The sequence below is a fragment of the Arachis stenosperma genome, chromosome 10 (assembly GCF_014773155.1).
Source record: "Arachis stenosperma cultivar V10309 chromosome 10, arast.V10309.gnm1.PFL2, whole genome shotgun sequence".
NCBI lineage: Eukaryota > Viridiplantae > Streptophyta > Magnoliopsida > Fabales > Fabaceae > Arachis > Arachis stenosperma.
This window is the reverse complement of record NC_080386.1, coordinates 82,572,933-82,596,246: the sequence shown is the minus strand read 5'-3', so window position 1 is coordinate 82,596,246 and position 23,314 is coordinate 82,572,933. Positions and strand designations below refer to the sequence as shown.

The 23,314-nt window shown below is 40.6% G+C and overlaps 1 non-coding gene across 1 annotated transcript; it reads right to left on the bottom strand.

Annotated features, from left to right (window-relative positions):
* Positions 1–21,292: 21,292 nt before the first annotated feature.
* On the bottom strand, positions 21,293–21,396 carry LOC130958510 (small nucleolar RNA R71). Its single transcript, XR_009077627.1, has one exon. It is a non-coding gene; the product is annotated as a small nucleolar RNA R71 (small nucleolar RNA).
* Positions 21,397–23,314: the final 1,918 nt, after the last annotated feature.

Genomic DNA, 23,314 nt, shown 5'->3' with positions numbered 1-23,314 from the left:
TTGTTGTCCCGCCTATCGTTTGTTATGAGGGATGTATTGTCGTAGGGTGCGTAACAAAGATGGAAGAGCAAATTTGTTAAGTGAACATTAATCGGTTGTTAAACAAAGGTATAACATCAATCGGTAGTCAAACAAAGGTATATTCATAGTAAGTGTTTAAGCGATAGTGAATTCACTAAAACCATCGAACCGCCTAGTTGGCGTGATCGAGCTAGGAATAAAATCTTCTCAGGTTACCTGCATTCCAGGTTCTCGGTATCCCCCTGCCATCGAGCTTCTCCAGTTTGTATGCTCCTTTGCCGAGCACCTCTATGACTCTGTAGGGTCCCTCCCAGTTTGCCGCGAGCTTTCCTTCCCCTTGGGTCGCGAGCCCTGTGTTGTTGCGTCGCAAGACTAGGTCATCTTTTTCAAACTCGCTCCTGAGTACTTTGGCGCTATAACATATCGCTATTCTTTGCTTTAGTGCTACTTCTGTCAGATGGGCTATCTTCCTTGCCTCCTCTATCAGGTTTTTCTCCACTGCTTCCTCTACTCCCTTTAGAAGTAGCTGCGGACTCGGCTCGCCGATTTCTACGGGTATCATTGCGTCTACTCTGTATGTTAGGCGGAAGGGGGTTTCTCCCATGGTGGACTATTCGGTTGTTCGGTAAGACCAAAGAACTGAAGTGAGTTCATCAGCCCATGCACCTTTCTTGTCGCCCAGTCGCTTTTTGAGGCCTTGTAAGATGACCCTATTTGCTTACTCGACCTGTCCGTTTGTTTGGGGGTGCTCCACTGAAGAGAATTTCTGTTTTATACCCAGGCCGTTGAAGAATTCTACGAACTTCTTGTCCATGAATTGCATTCCGTTGTTTGAGATGACGACTTCTGGGATGCCGAATCATGTTATCACTTGCCTCCACATGAACTTTCTACAATTGGCCGAGGATATGCTGGCTAGCGCTTTGGCCTCTATCCACTTGGTGTAGTAGTCGATGGCGACTTTTAGGTATTTGACTTGTCCTGGTCCCACCGGGAATGGTCCAAGGAGGTCGACTCCCCATTGGGCGAAGGGTCGGGAGGATGTGAGTAGGCTTAGCTCGGAAGCTGGTGCCCTATGGAAATTAGCATTCTCTTGACACTTGGTGCATTTTTTCACAAATTTCTTGGAGTCTTCCATCATTGATGGCCAGTAGTATCCGGCTTGGATGAGCTTTCTTGCTAGGGCTTTGCCCCCGATATGGTGGCCGCAGCATCCTTCATGGACCTCCCTGAGCACGTAGTCCATCTGCTCGGGATGTAGGCATTTCAATAGGGGCTGGATAAGTCCTTTCTTGAAAAGTTGTCCCTATATGGTTGTGTACTTGGCTGCCTCCCTTCTCAACGTTTTGGCTGCTTTCTCGTCATCAGGGGGTTTGCCGCTCTTGAGGAAGTCGACGATTGGGTCCATCCAAGAGGGGTTTGCCTTCGTCAGGTGGAGGGTAACTGCCGGTTCCTTTAGCATGCCTTGGATGAGAGATCGGTTGCCTATTCCTAGTTTTGTGCTTGCCAACTTGGATAGGAGATCCGCTCGTGCGTTTCTTTCCCTTGGGACATGTTGGATTGTGATATCCTCGAACTGGCTGCTCAGTTCTTTAACCTTTTCCAGGTACTTTTATAGCAACGAGTCTCTGGCCTGGTAGCTCCCGTTTACCTGCGAGGTGACAACTTAGGAGTCGCTACACACTTCAAGCCTTGTCACACCAACTTCACGAGCTAAGGCCAAGCCCCCTAGGAAGGCCTCGTATTCCGCTTGGTTGTTGACACTGGGAACTCAAATTTGGTCGATTGCTCGTATACGACCATGACGTTAGGATTTTTGCGAGTAAAGAATTTATAAAAATATTTGCGTTGCAGATATAGCTTCTACACTAACAGAAATCCCTTCGTACAAAAGTTTTGGTTGTCACAAGTAACAAACCCCTTTAAAATTGATAACCGAGTATTTAAACCTCGGGTCGTCTTCTCAAGGAATCGCAGGGAGGTATGTTCTTATTATTGGCTATGAAAAAGGTAAAATTAGGGGTTTTGGAAATAAGGAAGAAGTATGACAAGTAATTCAAATGAAAATTAAAATAAATAAATACTGTAAAGCAAACCCTTTGGCAAGGTATGAGAAATTGGAAGTCCAGACTTAGTTATTCTTATCAATAATAATGAAAGTTGAATCTTAATTCCACTTAGTTAACCTTTGCTAAAGCAAAGGAAAGTCAAGCGACTAATTAGTTTGACCTTTGAATCCTATTTATTTCCTAAGAAAATGTTGGGATTATTGAAGTTCAATTCAATTAGCAAAGATAACAGTTATCAATTATGTTGAGCTAAGATAACTCCTGAGTTACTGATTTCTTAACCAAGACCAAAAAGGTGGAAAGCTGAATTGAAATCATAAATCTAAAAACATCTCAATAATGTATAATCCTAACATGAAAAGTTCATAAGCCAATTGGGCAACACAAATCAAATACCAATAAAAGCATTAAAGTATCAAAGATAAGAGATAAATATAAAGTAAAGGAAATATTGAACCTGATGAAGAGTCGAATTAAATCCTAATTTCTAAAAATCCTACCTAAATCCTAAGAGAGAGGAGAGAACCTATCTCTCTAAAAACTACATCTAAAACTAAAATTATGAATTATGAGAGCATCCTGAGTCTCTGCAAGTTTCCTGACTTTAATCTGTGTTTCTAGGCCAAAAACTGGGTTAAAATGTGGCCCAGAATCTCTGCCAGGGACTTTTGTAATTCTGCAGATTGCGCATCCCACGCGATCGCGTCATCCATGCGGACGCGTCATTCACGTTTTTCCCTGCCATGCGTTCAAGTCGTCCACGCTTCCGTGTCACTTGTGCTTTTCCAATCAGCGCGGTCACGTGAGCCATGCGGCCGCGTCACTGCAAATTCCTTTCTTCCGCGTGGTCGCGTTGCTGACGCGTACGCGTCACTTCTCGCTGGTCATCTCCTCAATTTCTTGTGTTCCTTCCATTTTTGCAAGCTTCCTTCCCAATCTCTCACTCATTCATGCCCTATAAAGCCTGAAACACTTAACACACAGATCAAGGCATCGAATGGTAATAAGAGAGGATTAAGATTAGCTAAATTAAGACCAAAGTAGCATGTTTTCAATCATGTAATAATTTTAGGAAGGAAATATAAATGCATGCTAATTATATGAATAAGTGGGTAAAGACCATGATAAAACCACACAATTAAACACATTGTAAACCATAAAATAGTGGTTTATCAACCTCCCCACACTTAAACATTAGCATGTCCTCATGCTAAACTTAAGGAGACCAAATAAATGAGTAGGAAAAGGCAAGACTCATGCAATGCAACCTATGAATGTGAATGCAACTACATGCTAAAATGATTCTACCAACTTGGTGAAAAAGTAAATAAATCTTTCAAGAATAAATATGAACTGGATTTCACTAATTCAAATCATAAAATATAATATAAATAACTTGCAAGAAGAAGATAGCTCATAAAAGCAGGGAACATAGAATTAAGCACTAAACCCTTACTAGTAGTGTATATCATTCTAACTCTCAAGTGTCTAGGGTCAATTCTCTCAATTCTCTACTAATCTTACTTTCTATAGCTTGCTCTTCATCTAACAATCAACAAAAATTTAATGCACCAATACACAAATCAAGAGGTCTTTTAAGGGTTGTAATGGGGTTAGGGTCAAGGTAGTATTGTATTTGGCCAAGTGGACTAAAATCTGAATCCTTAATTAACATAAACTTTCCACCTAACTCAAGACAATCCATTTAATTAAAATACAAAATCTAACTTCCCATCAACTGTGTTTACTACATATTTATGCATTCCAAGTTTTGAGTACAGCTCATATGCATTGATTTCACTTATTTATTTTGGGACATTTTGTCCCCTTTTATTAATTGCTCTTTTCTTTTTCTTTTTCATTTTTTTTCTCAATGCATATAATTAAAGTATTGAATGCAATAACATGTGCTCAACCATTATTTTGCACATTTTCACTAAAATATACAACACCTAATTATTCAAACCAAATATTTTCAAACACAACTTCCCCACACTTAAATCATAAGCACTTTTACTAGTCTAAGCTAACCAAGGATTCAAATTAAGGACATTATTGTTTTCTGCTTAGAGTCAGTAATGAGCTAGAGTAAAGAACAAATGGGTATATTAGGCTCAAATTGGTTTGCAAAGGATAATGAAAGGATAAGGCCATATGGGTATGTAAGCTTAGTGAAACTAAGGCCTCAATCATATCAGTGCATGCATACATCAAACAATGGAAATATAGAATTACGCAAGACAAAGATCACAATTTTAGAGAGAAAAACACACACCAAAAATAAAATATTGGTTGATAAAATGCAACCAATCAAATAGGCTCAAAATCTCACTGATTTTGTGTGTTCGAGCTCTAAACTATGTTCCAAAATGATATTTCTTCAAACAAGTTTTTTCAAAAAGTTTTATTCAAATTAGTGAAATACTATAAAAATTTCTTGAAAAATAAAATATTACTTTAACCAAGTGGTAAAATATGCACAAGAAACAAACATGCAATCAAACATGCAAATGCAACAATGAAAAACAAAAATTGGTGTTGAGAAGGGACTAACTAACCCGTGGAGATCGGTATTGACCTCCCCACACTTAAAGATTGTACCGTCCTCAGTGCATGCAGAGATGTATAGGTGGGTGGGTGTTGTGGTTCCTCAGCTGTTGCTCGTTGTAGAAGCTTTCTCTTTACCCGTTCTGGTGGCCAGCCTGAAAAAGGGAGAATAGAAAGGGACATGAAGTCAAAGGGATGGAGCAAAGAGGAGGGCGGTACGAGTGATAATCATGCCAAGTAAAAAATAGTGAATGAAAGACATGGTCGCGATTCCATGTGATCAGTTCATCAATGGATATATAACAAGGCATGGGGAGTATTGGATGCAAGATGTTTATTAGCATGCCGGCAAGGGCATGAGTAGCATAGATCAAGCATCAAAAGCTTTAACGTATTGTTAGTCGTGAGAAACTAACAATAACATTTGTATTAACAATTATATTTAATTAATAAAATAGTAAATGGAATTTGTGAAAAGCAGGCATTTATAGTAGTAGATTAAAAGAAATGTTAAAAATAGTGCACAATGCCATACGGGCGTTTTCACAAACACATAGCATGCACGGTAAATAAGCTATTAAATTGAACATGCAAGCAACCCTTTTAAAAAGTAATATATAATTGTCAAATAATCCACAAAAATATAGAAAAAAAAACAATGACCTAAATAAAATTCCAACACTAATGAAAATAATGCAATGAATGAAAGTATGCAATTAAGTAAAAGAAAATGAAGGATAAGAAGAATGAGAAGGGAAAGAATGGAAGAATAAGTAAGTAAGAAAGGAGGTAGGAAAAATTAGGACTGGGGAAGAAAAGAAAAAATAATTTGGCATATTAGGTTAAGATGTGCGACGCTGGCGATGCGGTCGCGTGGGAGACGCGGCCGCGTGGTGCGCAATAAGGTCAGGCGACGCGGACGCGTGGGTCACGCGATCGCGTCACTTGATTTGTGCTAGTGGGGCGAGTGCAGCCTCGCATTCGGACAACTCTCTGTTTGAATTGCATTTTGCCAAAAATCTGGGTGACGCGGTCGCGTGGGTGACGCGATCGCATGGATGGCCATTTTTGAAAGATGATGCGGCCACGTGGGGTACGCGTTCGGGTGGGAGGGCTTGGGCTTCTAGCACGAGTCCAGCCCAATTCCAGCACAACTTTCGGCCATGCACCTTTTTGACATCGATTTGCATGGCACGCGGCCGCGTGGGTGACGCGGTCGCGCGGGAGGCCAAAGTTCCACATGACGTGGTCGCGTGGGGTCAAATTATCCTAATGGCGCGCCTCCAGCCACGCTCTCGCGTGACTCTCTGTTCAATTCTTTTCTTCCGCATCACGTGCGATTTTTTTTTTCGAATAAGATGCAAATGCAGATGCAATGAATGTTATGCAAAATTCCAGTAGCCCATATTCAAGTGGGGTTAGGAATCTAAGGGATATGAATTTTACCCACTTGAATGTTGTGAAGGATGATGGCAACTTAGGGGGAGGTTTTTTTAATAAAATTGCAAGCTCCACTCCCTTGTGCTCTTCTTTGACAACTACCACCTCTTTGCAAGCTTCTTCAATATCAACCTCTTCCTCTTGGTAGCTTTTTTCTGATTCAATTCCCTCTTCATTGTTCACCAAGGGCATGGGAGGTTGTGCTTTTTCTTCTTGAATCTCCATCTCTTGATCAACCTCTTCCAAGTTTTCAACCATAACATGCCTTGGGGGTTGTACACCCTCCTCAACAACAAATTCAAATACCTTGGAAGGAGGCTTTATGACTTGAATTTCCCATGGAGGTTCTGCATCTCCGAAGTCTTCAACCACTTCTTCCTCTTCAATAATTCTGGCTTCCTCCACTTGTTCCAGTATAAATTCATGCTCCTTACTGTCCACTGGAGTTTCTAATGTCTCCTTCATGCTACGTTCTTCATTAGATTGTCCACATGAAGCCATGGGGGTTCCTTGAGTGTTCGAACGTCGGGAAGCTAATTGATATATTGCTTGCTGATGATTAGATTTTTGACGGTTTAGAATTTCACAAATGAAATCTCGTTGAAGTATAGTCTCTAAACCAACAATAATCCTTTCATGCAAAAATTTTGTTTGTCACAAGTAACAAACCCCTAAATTTATAAACCGAAGTATTGAACCTCGGGTCGTTCTCCCTAGGAATTACAATAAAGTGTCTTGTTATTGGTTATGAGTTATTTTGGGGTTTTGATAAGAAGCATGGAAGATAAATGGCAAGAAAGTAAACTAATGGCTAAAAAGGTCTTGGCAAGGGTTGGTGGTCAAGGATCTCTATCCTAATCACTAACCACAATATGAGAATTGGCAAGGATTAATCTCATTAAATCATCCTCTAACTAGTAGTAAAGGAAAGTCAAATGAGCTATATCAATCATAGTCCATAAGTGCTAACTCTCCACTAATTCAATTAGTGAGAACTAGAGTCAATGGATCCCAATCATCAATTACTTGGACATTAGTAACTCAAGAGGTCCTAAGTTACCTTTCCAAGCCAAGAGTATAAAATTCTACTCTAAAATCCAACCAAGCATTTCATCAAACACTTAGAAGGCATAAAAGGAAAGCATAGTAAATTGATAACAAGAATAGAATCTAACAACAATTATTGCAAAGAATTAACAACAACAAATCAAGGAAATCACAATTATCATGAATTACCTCAAAATTGCATTATTGAAAGAAAACAAAGGAACAACAACCTATCCAAAACAAAGTGAAGAATTACAATTATTAAAGCACATAACTAGAAAGAGGAAGAGGAGAAGATTAAGACTTGATAAAGGAGAAGTGAATTAAAGCATGAATTAAACCTAGATCTAAGAAGAGAGATTAACCTAAACCTAATCCTAATTCTAGAGAGAAGTGAGAGCTTCTCTCTCTAGAACTACTCTAAACTAAAACTATGACTAATGGTAACTAACTTCCATCTCTTCCCCCTTCAATCCTTGATCCTTTTATTCCTTTCTATCAGCAATTGGCGCTAAAATGGGTCCAGAAACCCTTCCGAATCGCCAGGCACGTGTTGCTTTAATGAAGTCATGTGCGGACTGCGACGCGTGCGCGCATGGTACGCGTGCGCGTCCTTGGCCGATTCTGCAATGTGCGCGCGGGCACCTTGTGCGCATGCGCGTGCATGGCTAATTCCACTTCTTTGACTTTTTATGCTTCTCTCCACTTGTATGCTTCCTTCCTTGCTCCCTTTGATCCATGCCTAGCCCATTTCAATCCTGGAAATACTAGCAAACACATCAAGGCATCTTGTGGAATCAAAGAGGAATTAGAATTCATCAAAATAAGGCTTAAAAAGCATGTTTTTACACTTAAGCACAAATACGGGAGAGATTACAAAACCATGCTAATTCATAGGCTAAATGCGAGAAAATGTCATCAAAATACTCTAAATTCAATACAAGATAAACCCTAAAAATGGAGTTTATCAACCTCCCCACACTTAAACCTTAGCATGTCCTCATGCTAAAATAAGAAGGAACTAAGGGGTATGACATTTATTTGAATGCACTAAACTATATGAACCTATCTAAATGCAACTACCTAAAGTGAATGCAAATGCTTAGTTCAAACAAATCAATTCCCAAGGAAACATGTGTAAGCACAAGAACTGGGGCGACATGGATCAAATCCAAACCACAATTGTATTGAATTATCAAAAAAATTCAAGCTTGCAAGAATATAGATAATATGGGTGAACACATGTAATTGAACTTTCGAACCCTCACCGGATGTGTATCCGCTCTAGTCACTCAAGTGTTTAAGGGTTAATTCACTCAATTCTCTTCCAATCATGCTTTCCAAAATTTAATTTCCTTCTAACAATCAACACCTATTCAATGCATGCATACATTCATCATGAAGTCTTTCATTTAGGTTGTAATGGGGTTAGGGTCAAGGTAGGATCATTTATGGTTAAGTGGACTAGAGTTTAGATATTGGATTAGCATAGACTTTCCCACCTACCTATATAATGACCTATATAAGTTCAAACGATTCTAACTACCCATTCTTCACTTTTTTCTTACATATTCATGCATTCTATTCCTTGATTCATAACACTTATGCATTGATTCCTTTTTATTGAACTTCACCTTGGGGCATTTTGTCCCCTTTTATTATTTTTCTTCTCTTTTTTTTTCTATATTCCTTTTTTTTCATTTTATTTTTCTCTTCTTTTTTTTTCTTTTCTTTTTTATACTTTGTACAAGGACATCAATTGCATAAGGTCTTATACATTCAATCAATACATGAATATGTTCCCAATTCCTAAATATGAAAGTGTACTACCCTTTTTATCCCATCCAATGTTCCCAAGCCTCACCATCTTTGAATAATAAACACTCTCACTAGCCTAGGCTAATCAAAGATCCAAACAAGGACTTTTCATTGGTTTTCCGCCTTGGGCTTGTAATGTGCTAAAATGAGAACAAGTTAGTTAAGCATAGGCTCAAAATTGGCTAACAATGGAGAGTAAAAGGTAGGCTATTTGGGTAAGTGGGCTAATGAAATAATGGCCTCAATCATGCAAATGCATGAATACAAGAAATAAATGGACATATAGAACCAAGCAAATCAAGGATCGCAATCATAGATAGAGAATAATTGCACACAAGAATGGAAAATAAGTGGTTATAAAATGTAACCACATCAATAGGCTCAAGTCTCACAAGCTTATGTTCTTAATTCAATACATGCTTCACAAAGTATGAAATTCAAGCAAGTTACCTCAAAAAATTTTTTTTTCAATCAATTGGGTTGGTGCCCTATAATTAAGTTTCTTGGAAAATCTCAATACTTGACTAAGCATTGTTGTGATTGAAAAATTCAAAAATTTTCCTTAGTTTACCCTTTCCTTTTTCACTTAAAACCAATTTCTTATGCGAAAAGGGTGACTAAGTTTTAACAATTCCAAACATGGTTTCTAATCACAACCACAAATTAAAAAGAAAGATATACAAAAGAAGACATGCAAAAATGTATAAAGAAAAATCCAACTAAAGGTATGGAATCTAGCATCTAAAGCATCTAAAATATCCAAAAGCATCCAAAACATCTAAAATCCAAAATAAGCAGTAAAGGTATCCAAAACGAACCAAAATAGTAAGAGTATCCAAAATAAACTCAAAATGCATCAAATATATACAAAAGGTATGCAAAGTAAGATAACTAGGAAAGCGGCAAAAATGTTCACCGGTCCTCTAATGATGCTACCGGTGATCTCCCCACACTTAAGATCGAGCATCGTCCTCGATGCTAAACCGGAGGATCAGGGGAAGGTACAATGGTAGGTGCGGACTTTGTCTGAGGCTGCGGGATCGGCTCCTCATGGGGCTGCTGATGCCAGGGCATCTTGGCCAGTTTCACTGACCTTTTCTTTACTGTTTTTAGGGTAGTTTCATGCATTTCCTTAGGAAATAAGCTAGTTTTGGGTGGATATTCACTTATACCTTGATTCAAGCATACATTGTGCATTTTACATGATTTCATGAGGATTTTGTATGAGTTTAGTGACAAATTGTATATTGCATTACCCATGACTTGGACTAGAACTTTGATGCACTCTATTGCTTGATTTCAGCACCAAAGGAAGCAAGGAAGAACCACTTAGCAGTCACATTAATCTAATTAACGTGGCCACTAACGTGGAATGTGAGGTAACTTGCAAAGTTAATGAGAAAAGTGATTGCCAATAACGCTCTCGAAGCCATCATTGCCCACGTTAAGAGTCACGTTAACTAAGTTAACGTGAACTCTAACGTGAAGAAGGGGACTTTGAGCTAACGTTAGTGACACTTAACATTATCACTAACGTTGGCCAATGATCATAACTGGCCACGTTAGAGTCCACGTTAACTTAGTTAACGTGGCCTCTAACGCTAAAAGGGGGAAGGAAGCCAACGTTAGTGACATTCAACATTGTCACTAACGTTGGCCTAAAGTGCAATGTTCCACGTTAACTCCCACGTTAACTTGGTTAAGGTGGGAGCTAACGTAAGAAGCAAGGGAGGTCGACAACGTTAGTGACACCCAACATTGTCACTAATGTTGGAAGCACCCACAAAACCCCCAAGGAGCCACGTTAACTTTCACGTTAACTTAGTTAACGTGGAAGCTAACGTTGATGAGTGAAAGATGAGCCAACGTTAGTGACACTCAACATTATCACTAACATTGGGGATGGCTAAGAATGGCCACGTTAGAAGCCACGTTAACTTCGTTAACGTGGGACTCTAACGTGAGACATAGGGGCACACTGGAACGTTAGTGACAATGTTAAGTGTCACTAACGTTCTAGAAGGTTGGCAAGGCCACGTTAGAAGCCACGTTAACCTAGTTAACGTGGGACTCTAACGTGAGACATAGGGGCATACTGGAACGTTAGTGACAATGTTGAGTGTCACTAACATTCTTGAAGGTTGGCAAGGCCACGTTAGAAGCCACGTTAACCTAGTTAACGTGGGTTCTAACGTGAGGCAAAGGGGTACATTGGAACGTTAGTGACAATGTTGAGTGTCACTAACGTTCCCGAACTCATACTTTCACTAAACGTTAACACCCCTAACGTCCTGAGCTAAAGTCTCTGCCCACTTCACACTTTCTCTCTGCAAGTAAAACCAAGCCCAAATGAAGAAGAGAACTGCTTCAAACTAAAGATCCAAAGGCCCAAGACTTGAAGAGCCAACTAGAAGCTGAGAAGAGTAGTATATATAGGAGTAGCTTTGAATTATTTAAGATGTTCTGGGAGTTGAAAAATAGCACTACTCTCTGTATTTTTACTTTCTCTGCTCTTCTAGTTCCATGATTTATTCTCCATCTTTGTTTTCATTTTCTAAAGCTATGAACAACTAAACCCCTTTCATTGGGTTAGAGAGCTCTGCTGTAAATTGATGGATCAATACTAGTTTTAATTATTCTTCTTCTATCTTTTCTCTTGATTTTACTTGAAAACTTTCGATCTTCATCCAATTGGGTAGTTATCTTGGAAAAGAAGCTATTCAAACTTAGATCTCTTCTGAACCTTGGAAGAGGAATGAAGAGATCAAGCTAGAAATGCTTTCTCATGCTGGACCAAATTGGGTTTGGATGGATATGTGACTATAATCCTCTCAACACCTGATTTGGGAAATGCATGTGGTATAATCAGTGACCACACTTCATCTCTTCTCATGAGCAATTGACCAAGGAATTGGCTATTGATCAAGATTTGAGAGATTGAATTGCAAGAAATTGTAATTCGATCAATTAAGATTGCCAAGGAGATCAATGAGTGCATTGATTGAGGAAGAGATGAAAATGAACTTGATTCAGAGAATTGCAACATCTCCTGAGCCCAATGAATTCCCCATTTCTGATCTTACCCATTCTCTTTAATTTATGCGTTTACTTTTATGAGCAAACACCCCATTCCCATTTTCAATTCTGCAATTTACTTTCAGTCATTTACTTCCAGCTCTTTAATTCTAGCATTTACTTTTTCTGTCATTTACATTACCGCCATTTTATTTTCTGCAAATCTCAACCCAAATTCTGAATTCGCTCAACTAGAGCATTCTTCTAATTAAAGTTGCTTGATCAATCAATCCCTGTGGGATTCGACCTCACTCTATTGTGAGTTTTTACTTGACGACAAATTCGGTACACTTACCGAAGGAAATTTGTTGAGAGACAGTTTCCACCTGCATCAAGGTTATGGTGCCGTTGCCGGGGATTGATTGTGCATCAACAACGATTAAATTAGGAGATCACTAGATTGAGCATTTTTGTTTTGTTTGATTTAATTTTCTATTTGAGTAATTTACTTTCTGTCTTGGTTAACTTCTTCCCTTCCCCCTCTACTCTTTCGTGTTCTTTATTATTTACTATTCATTTTGCTAACCCACTAACTGTTTGATATATTGCATCACTCACAACTAACTGTAATTCTAACAGCAATACTATCTGCACATATTGTTACTTGCCTCTACTTGTTGGTTGTATGACAGGGAGAAGAAGCGGGGCTTCAACTTTCTTCGATTCTGAACCAGAGAGGACCCTCCTTAGATTAAGGAGGGAAGCAAGAGCAAAACGTGCAATCGGTGCTGAAGAGGAGGAGGAACACTTTGAACTAAACATGGAAGGCAACATGGAAAACCAACATTAAGAAGAGGCTCATAACCATGGGGGAGGAGGTAGGGCAAATCATGCTGGGGAGGATAGAAGAGTGTTAGGCTCTTACATCAATCCAAACCCAGGCAACTGTGGAAGTAGCATCCAAAAGCCAACAATCCATGCCAACAATTTCGAGCAAAAACCTCAGCTCATCACTCTTGTGCAGAATAATTGCTCATTTGGAGGAGGTGCTCAAGAAGATCCGAATCAACACTTGACCACCTTCTTGAGGATTTGTGACACAGTGAAGTCCAATGGAGTCCACCAGGATGTCTATAGGTGCATCCTGCTGAGTCGGCTCATCAATATCCTCCTCCTGATGATCCTGCTCATCGGAGGCTGGAGAGTCTAGAAGCAGAGGTAACTCAGCACCCAGGGAGATGAGTGCCTGATCCATCCGATCCAGTCGGCGCATGATTTGGCACTTTTCGCGCTCCAGAAACCGAAACAGATGCTGAACCAGTAGGTAAGTCGGCTCAGGTGCTGAAGAAGGGGCTCTCGAAGAAGATGGAGCTGTTGCTGTAGAAGAGGACGGGGCTGCTGAAGATCCAGCTGTCCCTACCACTGCTCTATCCCTAGATCAGCGTCTAGCCAGGGGCTTCTCGTGCACCCAGCCACCCCAAGGAATAGTAACCTCCTTGTCATCGTCATTTGGGGGTGGTGGTATCACATCATCATCCAACCAGGGAACCTCAGCTAAGGCGGCCATACTGGTAACCAAGGTAGGGAATGGAAGTAGGCCACGAATATGTGCTCGCCACATACACTGCCGTATAAGTCGAGGAAAATAAACCTCCTTTCCCTCCATAACACAACCAATCAAAAGTAGCATCTCCAAAGGGATCTCAGAAAAATGAGTGGTGGGTAAGACATAGTGGGCAAATATCATCTGCCAAGTCTTAGCCTCTCTAGTCAAATGAGCAAATAGCATCCCCTTAGGCTTAGTGTTGTTCGCATCCATGACCCAAGTGGCATCTGGTAAACCAATCACGCGCCTAAGCGCTTCATAGTCAAAGGTCATGCTGTGAATAGCTAACTCAGCCTGTTGATGAGCGCAAGTGCCATCAGTAAGATGTCGGCACTGCAATGCCTCCTCTACGGCTGACTCAGTGATCATGACCTCTCTACCCCTCAACTGAACTGAATCCAGAGTACGACAGAAGAAGTTGCAATAAAATTCCTTAACCCAAGAAATGTTGATATCTCCCAAATCTCTATCAACAAAGTCCATACCTAACTCTAGGATGCGACTAGTAATGGCTCGTCTCACATCATTGGAAAGGACAAGCTTCTTCTCAATATTTAGTTTTGTCATCCGATACTTGGAAAGGTGAAGCTCACAGTAAAGATTAGGAAACTTGGTTGGATCGGTAGAAGGTAGCAACTGATTTTCCTTTTCTTCGTCATTCAACGGATTCTTAGCATAATTCTTGTAAATGGAGGGAATAGAGGGTGTATAATGCTTTCTTTTCTTGGAGGTAGTGGCTATGGCTTTTCCTTTGTCCGACATCCTGAAAAGTATGATAGAATATAAGCAGTGAAGCACTTAGCACAAAGCAAAGAAAGCATGTTCAGGGTATCAATTGGCTAATGAACAATCATGATGAGAACTGATCTTTGAAAAAAAAATTGGTAAACAAGTAAGCATAAGTGAACAAGTAAACCAAGAATGCAATGTTCACAAAAGTCAACAACTCTTACTCATTAAGCCATAAAATCATCATACTTTTCAAAGAATGGTTAAAGAGGGTTAAATATGAGTAGAAGTTAAATGGTTAAAGAAATTAGTGAGTTAGAAAAGTTGATTAGTGGCATGATGATATTTAGGCTCAATAAAAGAGGAGTTGTGGCTAGACATAGAAATCATGTTCACAATGATTGGTGCAAATCCTGGAAGTCAAAAGTAAACGAAAATTAGCCCAAATTTGCAATAGAGACTAAAATGAAAATAGATTTCTTAAAAATTGGGCAACATCCCAGCTTAAAATTGGATGTTCTCAGATAGCAAAATAGCACAAACAGCATAGTTACAACATCAGTCAAGCATAACAGCAATGGGATAGCATTCAGCAACACAAATTGTATAAAAGAGCACAAACGGACAATTATACAGTAGCCAAGTAAACAAACAGCGAAAATGCACAAACGAAGCACTTATCAGGCCTAGAATCCTCTATCCAGTCCTAGCTACCTAACAGCAATTATTTCTATCTAACCTAACATGCCAAGTTCCAATTCTAGCTAACTAACAGAAAACTAATAGAAATGAAATATTAACAGAAAGCAGAGTTGAAGCAGGAACCTGGGAGCAGAGTGAAAATGGTAGTATAGCAGGGAAGTATGGAAGCAGAGGGATTGAGCTGGGCGCAGGACGCCGCCACGGAGGGTGGCGGTTACGGTGAAGCAGCGAGGGTGCTGCTAGCGGCGACGAGGGAGTGAGAGACAGGGGCGGAGTGGGTAAGTGAGAGAGAGAGAAAGCGAAGAAGGGTTGGTGCTGATGGTGAGAGAGGGGCTGGCCGTGTGGTGGTGGTGGCCGGCAGAGCAGAGGCTGTGGAAAGGAGAGAGGGGGAAGAAGACGGTGAGAGGGAGAAGAAGAGGGATGTGCGCTGCTGCGCAGTGCTCTTCGCGCACTAGGGTTATCCCCTTTTCCGAATCGATGAGTGCACGCCATGTGCGCGTCCGCGTACATTGATAAAATTAGGGACCTACGCATGTGCGTACAGCGCGCTCATGCGTGGGTGGGGAGACTATGCAGAAGCGCGTGCGCGTACAGCGCCCGAACGCGTACATGGAGTTGGACTGGAGGCTTATAGTGGGCTCAGCGCGCGCCCAACTCTCTGGACAAAGGCCTGGGATGACGGTATCAGCTAGGGGACGCGCACGCGGCAATGGCGCGTCCGCGTTTATTGGCAGTTTATCATAAAGGGCGCTAGCGCGATGTGTGCGCTCGTGTCCTTTGCTCTTTTTGTAGATGGGCGTGCACGCGGCAAATGTGCGTTCGCATAAGATGAGTTAGGCTGGGGCTCAAAGTTGGCCCAGATCTAGTGCAATTCTCTGGATATTGGCCCAGAAGTTGCAGCAGCAGATCGACGCGGACGCGGCAGGTGCGCGTCCGCGTGCATTTTTCTATAGCTGTATGGACGCGCACGCACGTAGTGCGCGTCAGCGTGGGTTGTGTTGGGCTCAGGGCATAATGTTTGCCCAAGAGAGGCCCAACTCTCTGGAATTTGGGTGATGATGCAGCTACTCAGGGACGCGTGCGCGTACATCGTGCGCGCGCGTCTAACCCCCTTTTTTTATCATGCCCTTTAAGCAGAAAAATTGTGCTCAGGTGCTCCCTATACTGCTCACAACTCTTTATTCAATCAACCATCATACAATTCACAAAAATGCAATTTGATATTATTCATGTACTACTAAACACAACATACATGTGACTATGCTAACAATTCAGTTGTACAAACAAATTTATATGAAACATCTACCTATAATGGCAACTCAAATCACTTATTAAGCAAAATTAAAAGGGTATGGAAAGAGTTTACCATGGTGGGGTGTCTCCCACTTAGCACTTTTATTTTAAGTCCTTAAGTTGGACTTGTTGAGAGACTTATTGTCATGGTGGCTTGTGCTTGTACTCGTCTTGGAACTCCCACCAATGCTTGGTTCTCTATTGTGCCCCAAGATTTCTCATGGATTGAGCCAAGTGTTGATAGAGTTCTTCACAAGCTTGGGGCTCCCAAAGTTGATCCTCTTCTTGTGATCCGGGGTCTCACACTTTATTTTCACACCCGTCTTGAAGTTGATCATCGTTATTGGTCCATCCGGGTGGTAAACAAGATGAATTCTCTATGAAGTGCCCAACAAACCTCCTAGACCCATCTATTTGAGCACTATTCCCACCTTTGTATTCAACCTTGAAGTATCAACCAAAATGAGCCTTGATTTGCAACGCCAACCACGAAACATCTTTCGCTTACGCTTCATCCCACAAAGCATCCTAAGTTGACCATCTGTTTCAAGCAAACCATACTCAAGTGGGACAATAAAGCTAATAGAGATGAATTTTACCCACTCAAGTGAAGGGGTAGATGACAACCTAGGTAACGGTGCTTCCAACGATCTTGACAAAGCGTATTCCACTCCCATCCTTCTATTTCTAAGGACTTCCACCTCTTTACAAGATCTCTTAATCTCAATCCTTTGTTCAACAATTTTATCTAAACCTTTTCCCTTAATCAAAATATAATTGGGAGGGTGAAAAAAGTTTACCTCCTCAACGCTTTCAAATTCAACCGGAGGAGGTTCTTCAAGTTCAAAGGATTCTCCACCACTAGGACTTAATGCTTGCTCTTCATCACCAAGGGAACTCAATTTTTTCTCTATCCCATCCAAGTCTTCATATGGAATATGCCTTGGAAGGTGTGCACTTTCCTCCCTAGCATCAATTTCAATCATCTTGGAGGGGTTTTCTTCAACTCTAAGTTCCCATGGAGGCTCCACATCTCCTAAGTCTTCTACCACTTCTTCCTTGTCTTCAACAATTAAAGCTTCCTCTAATTGTTCCAATACAAAGCAACTTCCCTCATTTCCCACCGGAGTTTCCAATCTCTCCTTCATGCTATGTTCTTCATTTGATTCTCCACATGTGGCCATGGGAGTTCCTTGAGTGTTCAAGCATTGGGAGTCTATTTGATTTGTTACCGCATCCAAGGCGGCCATGAAATTTTGCACATCCCTTTTCATCTCTTCTTGCCCTTGAACAAGAACACCAAGGGTTTCATCCATTAGAGATTGGGGTGGGTGGAAGGGTTCCTCATTTTGGGGAAAGGGTTTATAATAGGAAGGTGGTTCTTTGATGAGCGGATAATTTGTACGCTTTTTGGCATTGTTTTTAGTATGTTTTTAGTAGTTTTAGTTAAGTTCTTAGTATATTTTTATTAGTTTTTAGTTAAAATTCACTTTTCTGGACTTTACTATGAGTTTGTGTGTTTTTCTGTGATTTCAGGTATTTTCTGGCTGAAATTGAGGGACCTGAGCAAAAATCTGATTCAGAGACTAAAAAGGACTGCAGATGCTGTTGGATTCTGACCTCCCTGCACTCGAAGTGGATTTTCTGGAGCTACAGAAGCCCAATTGGAGCGCTCTCAACGGCGTTGGAAAGTAGACATTCTGGGCTTTCCAGCAATATATGATAGTCCATACTTTGCCCAAGATTTGATGGCCCAAACCGGCGTTCAAAGTCACCCTCAGAATTCCCAGCGTTAAACGCCGGAACTGGCACCTAAATAGGAGTTAAACGCCCAAACTGGCATAAAAGCTGGCGTTTAACTCCAAGAAGAGTCTCTACACGAAAAATGCTTCATTGCTCAGCCCAAGCACACACCAAGTGGGCCCGGAAGTGGATTTTTATGTCATTTACTCATCTTTGTAATTCTTAAGCTACTAGTTCCCTATAAGTAGGACCTTTTACTATTGTATTTTTCATCTTTGGACATCTAGTTCTTAGATCATTTGGGGGCTGGCCTCACGGCCATGTCTAGACCTTGTTCTTATGTATTTTCAACGGTGGAGTTTCTACACACCATAGATTAAGGTGTGGAGCTCTGCTGTACCTCGAGTATTAATGCAATTACTATTGTTTTTCTATTCAATTCCGCTTGTTCTTTGTCCAAGATATCACTTGTTCTTCAACTTGATGAATGTGATGATCCGTGACACTCATCATCATTCTCACCTATGAACGTGTGACTGACAACCACCTCCGTTCTACCTTAGATTGGGTGAATATCTCTTAGATTCCTGATACACGATGCATGGTTGATCGACTGACAACCGAGCGCTCGCCTGACAAACGAGCCAGCCATTCCGTGAGATCAGAGTCTTCGTGGTATAGGCAAGAACTGATGGCGGCATTCAAGAGAATCCGGAAGGTCTAACCTTGTCTGTGGTATTCTGAGTAGGATTCAATGATTGAATGACTGTGACGTGCTTCAAACTCCTGAAGGCGGGGCGTTAGTGACAGACGCAAAAGAATCACTGGATTCTATTCCGGCCTGATCGAGAACCGACAGATGGATAGCCGTGCCGTGACAGGGTGTGTTGAACATTTCCACTGAGAGGATGGGAGGTAGCCACTGACAACGGTGAAACCCTTGCATAAGCTTGCCATGGAAAGGAGTAAGAAGGATTGGATGAAGACAGTAGGAAAGCAGAGAGACGGAAGGGACAAGCATCTTCATACGCTTATCTGAAGCTCTCACCAATGATATACATAAGTATCTCTATCTTTATCTTTATGTTTTATTCATCATCTATACCCATTTAAGTCTGCCTGACTAAGATTTACAAGGTGACCATAGCTTGCTTCATACCAACAATCTCCGTGGGATCGACCCTTACTCGCGTAAGGTTTATTACTTGGACGACCCAGTGCACTTGCTGGTTGGTTGTGCAAAGTTGTAGTGATCACGATTTCGTGCACCAAGTTTTTGGCGCCGTTGCCGGGGATTGTTTCGTGTATGGACAACTGACGGTTCATCTTGTTGCTTAGATTAGGTATTTTTTTTTTAGAGTTCTTAAGAATGAGTTCTAGAGTTTCATGATGATCTGTTGAAGTCTGGCTGGCTGTGAAGCCATGTCTAATCTTATTGGACCGAGGTTTCAACTTATCATCACAAGAGCTTGTTGATTTCTATCAATCTTGCTATTGGAGCAATGATCTGCTAAGGCTTGGCTGGCCATTGGCCATGTCTAGTGTTTTGGACCGAAGCTTTCTTTGAAAGCTTGGCTGGCTGTGAAGCCATGTCTAATTCCTGGACCGGAGTCTTAGACTAGCATTGCAATGATTCCTGGAATTCAAATTAAGAATTCTGAAACCTTTATTTTCTATTTTCATATAATTTTCGAAAAAGCAAAAAAAAAATTACAAAACAATAAAAACCAAAAAATATTTTATGTTTCTTGTTTGAGTCTAGTGTCTAAATTTAAGTTTGGTGTCTTTCATGCATTGTTTATTTGATCTTGGTTCTATTTTCAAGTCAATAGTACAGGGAACTGAAGATTCAGAACATGCAGCAGAGGAATTACACAGAAAAAGCTGGGCGTTCAAAACGCCCAGTGAAGAAGGACAGACTGGCGTTTAAACGCCAGCCAGGGTGCCTGGTTGGGCGTTTAACGCCCAAAAAGGTAGTGCATTGGGCGTTAAACGCCAGAATGTGCACCATTCTGGGCGTTTAACGCCAGGATGGCACAAGGGGGAGGATTTTGTTTTCAAAATCAATTTTTTTTTCAAGTTTTCAAAGTTTTTCAAAATCAAATCTTTTTCAAATCATATCTTTTCAATCAAATGTTTTCAAAATCTATTTCTTTCCTTTTTCAAAGATACTTGCTATCAAATGATTTGATTTAACATTTCAATTATGTTGCCTTTTCTGTTGAGAAAGGTTTAATGTTTGAATCATATCTTTTCTTGTTAGGCAAATCATTAATTTTTAAAATCAAATCTTTTTAAAATTGTTTTCAAATCATATCTTTTCAATCATATCTTTTTAAAAGCATAACTTTTCAATCAAATCTTTTTAATCACATCTTTTTCAAAATAATTTTTTTTCATATCTTTTTGATTTCTAATTTCAAATCTTTTTCAAAAATTACTTGATCTCTTTCTCACTCTTGTTTTTCGAAAATCAAATTAAAGTTTTTCAAAATGTTTTTAAAATCTTTTTAATTAATTTTCGAAAATCTCTTCCTCTCTTCTCACATCTTTCTATTTATGGAGTACCACTCCTTCTCAATGCACAATTCGAACTCAATCTCACTAAGTTCGAATTCTTCTACCTCTTCCTTCTATTTTTCTGTTCCTCTAACACCTCAAGGAATCTCTATACTATGACATAGAGGATTCCATATTTTCTTGTTCTCTTCTCTTTCATATGAGCAGGAACAAAGACAAAGGCATTCTTGTTGAAGCTGACCCGGAACCTGAAAGGACCTTGAAGCGAAAGCTAAGAGAAGCTAAGGCACAACTCTCTGTAGAAGACCTAACAGAAATCTTCAAAGAAGAAGAACCCATGGCAGCTGAAAATAACAACAATGCCAACAATGCAAGGAAGGTGCTGGGTGACTTTACTGCACCTACTCCCGACTTCTATGGGAGAAGCATCTCTATCCCTGCCATTGGAGCAAACAACTTTGAGCTTAAGCCTCAATTAGTTTCTCTAATGCAACAGAATTGCAAGTTCCATGGACTTCCATTGGAAGATCCTCATCAGTTTTTAGCTGAATTCTTGCAAATCTGTGACACTGTCAAGACTAATGGGGTTGACTCTGAGGTCTACAGACTTATGCTATTCCCTTTTGCTGTAAGAGACAGAGCTAGGACATGGTTGGACTCACAACCTAAAGAAAGCCTGGACTCATGGGAAAAGCTAGTCAATGCCTTCTTGGCAAAGTTCTTTCCACCTCAAAAATTGAGTAAGCTTAGAGTGGAAGTCCAAACCTTCAGACAGAAGGATGGAGAATCCCTTTATGAAGCTTGGGAAAGATACAAACAATTAATCAGAAAATGTCCATCTGACATGCTTTCTGAATGGAGCATCATAGGTATTTTCTATGATGGTCTCTCTGAACTATCCAAGATGTCTTTGGATAGCTCTGCTGGAGGATCTCTTCATCTGAAGAAGACGCCTACAGAAGCTCAAGAGCTAATTGAAATGGTTGCAAATAACCAATTCATGTACACTTCTGAAAGGAATCCTGTGAACAATGGGACCAGTCAGAAGAAAGGAGTTCTTGAGATTGATACTCTGAATGCCATTCTGGCTCAGAACAAGATATTGACTCAACAAGTCAATTTGATTTCTCAAAGTCTGTCTGGAATGCAAAATGCACCAAGCAGTACTAAGGATGCTTCATCTGAAGAAGAAGCTTATGATCCTGAGAACCCTTCAATGGAAGAGGTGAATTACCTAGGAGAACCCTATGGAAACACCTATAATTCTTCATGGAGAAATCACCCAAATTTCTCATGGAAGAATCAAGAGAGACCTCAACAAGGTTTCAATAACAATAATGGTGGAAGAAACAGGTTTAGCAATGGCAAACCTTTTTCATCATCTTCTCAGCAACAGACAGAGAGTTCTAAGCAGAACACCTCTGACTTAGCAACCATGGTCTCTGATCTAATCAAAACCACTCAAAGTTTCATGACTGAAATAAGGTCCTCCATTAGGAATTTGGAGGCACAAGTGGGACAGCTGAGCAAGAGAGTTACTGAACTCCCTCCTAGTACTCTTCCAAGCAATACAGAAAAAAATCCAAAAGGAGAGTGCAAGGCTATCAACATGGCTGAATTTGGAGAGGAGGGAGAGGAAGTGAACGCCACTGAGGGAGACCTCAATGGGCGTGCACTAACCTCCAATGAGTTCCCTAATGAGGAACCATGGGAATCTGAGGCTCAAAATGAGACCATAGAGATTCCATTGGACTTACTTCTGCCATTCATGAGCTCTGATGAGTATTCTTCCTCTGAAGAGGATGAGTATGTCACTGAAGAGCAAGTTGCTAAATACCTTGGAGCAATCATGAAGCTAAATGACAGGTTATTTGGAAATGAGACTTGGGAGGATGAACCTCCTTTTTTCACCAAAGAACTGGATGACTTGTCTAGGCAGAAATTACCTCAAAAGAGACAAGATCCTGGAAAGTTTTTCATACCTTGTACCATAGGCACCATGACCTTCAAGAAGGCTCTGTGTGACTTAGGGTCAAGTGTAAACCTCATGCCTCTCTCTGTAATGGAGAAGCTAGGGATCTTTGAGGTACAAGCTGCAAGAATCTCACTAGAGATGGCAGACAACTCTAGAAAACAAGCTTATGGACTTGTAGAGGATGTTTTGGTGAAGATTGAAGACCATTACATCCCTGCTGATTTCATAGTCCTAGAGACTGGGAAATGCATGGATGAATCTATCATCCTTGGCAGACCCTTCCTAGACACAGCAAAGGCTGTGATTGATGTTGATGGAGGTGAACTGATCATTCAAGTGAATGAAGAATCCTTTGCGTTTAAGGCTCAAGGATACCCCTCTGTCACTGATGAGCGGATAATTTGTACGCTTTTTGGCATTGTTTTTAGTATTTTTTAGTATCTTTTAGTTAGTTTTTAGTATATTTTTATTAGTTTTTAGTTAAAATTCACTTTTCTGGACTTTACTATGAGTTTGTGTGTTTTTCTGTGATTTCAGGTATTTTCTGGCTGAAATTGAGGGATCTGAGCGAAAATCTGATCCAGAGACTCAAAAGGACTGCAGATGCTGTTGGATTCTGACCTCCCTGCACTCGAAGTGGATTTTCTGGAGCTACAGAAGCCCTATTGGCGCGCTCTCAACGGCGTTGGAAAGTAGACATCCTGGGCTTTCCAGCAATATATGATAGTCTATACTTTGCCCAAGATTTGATGGCCCAAACCGGCGTTCAAAGTCACCCTCAGAAATTCC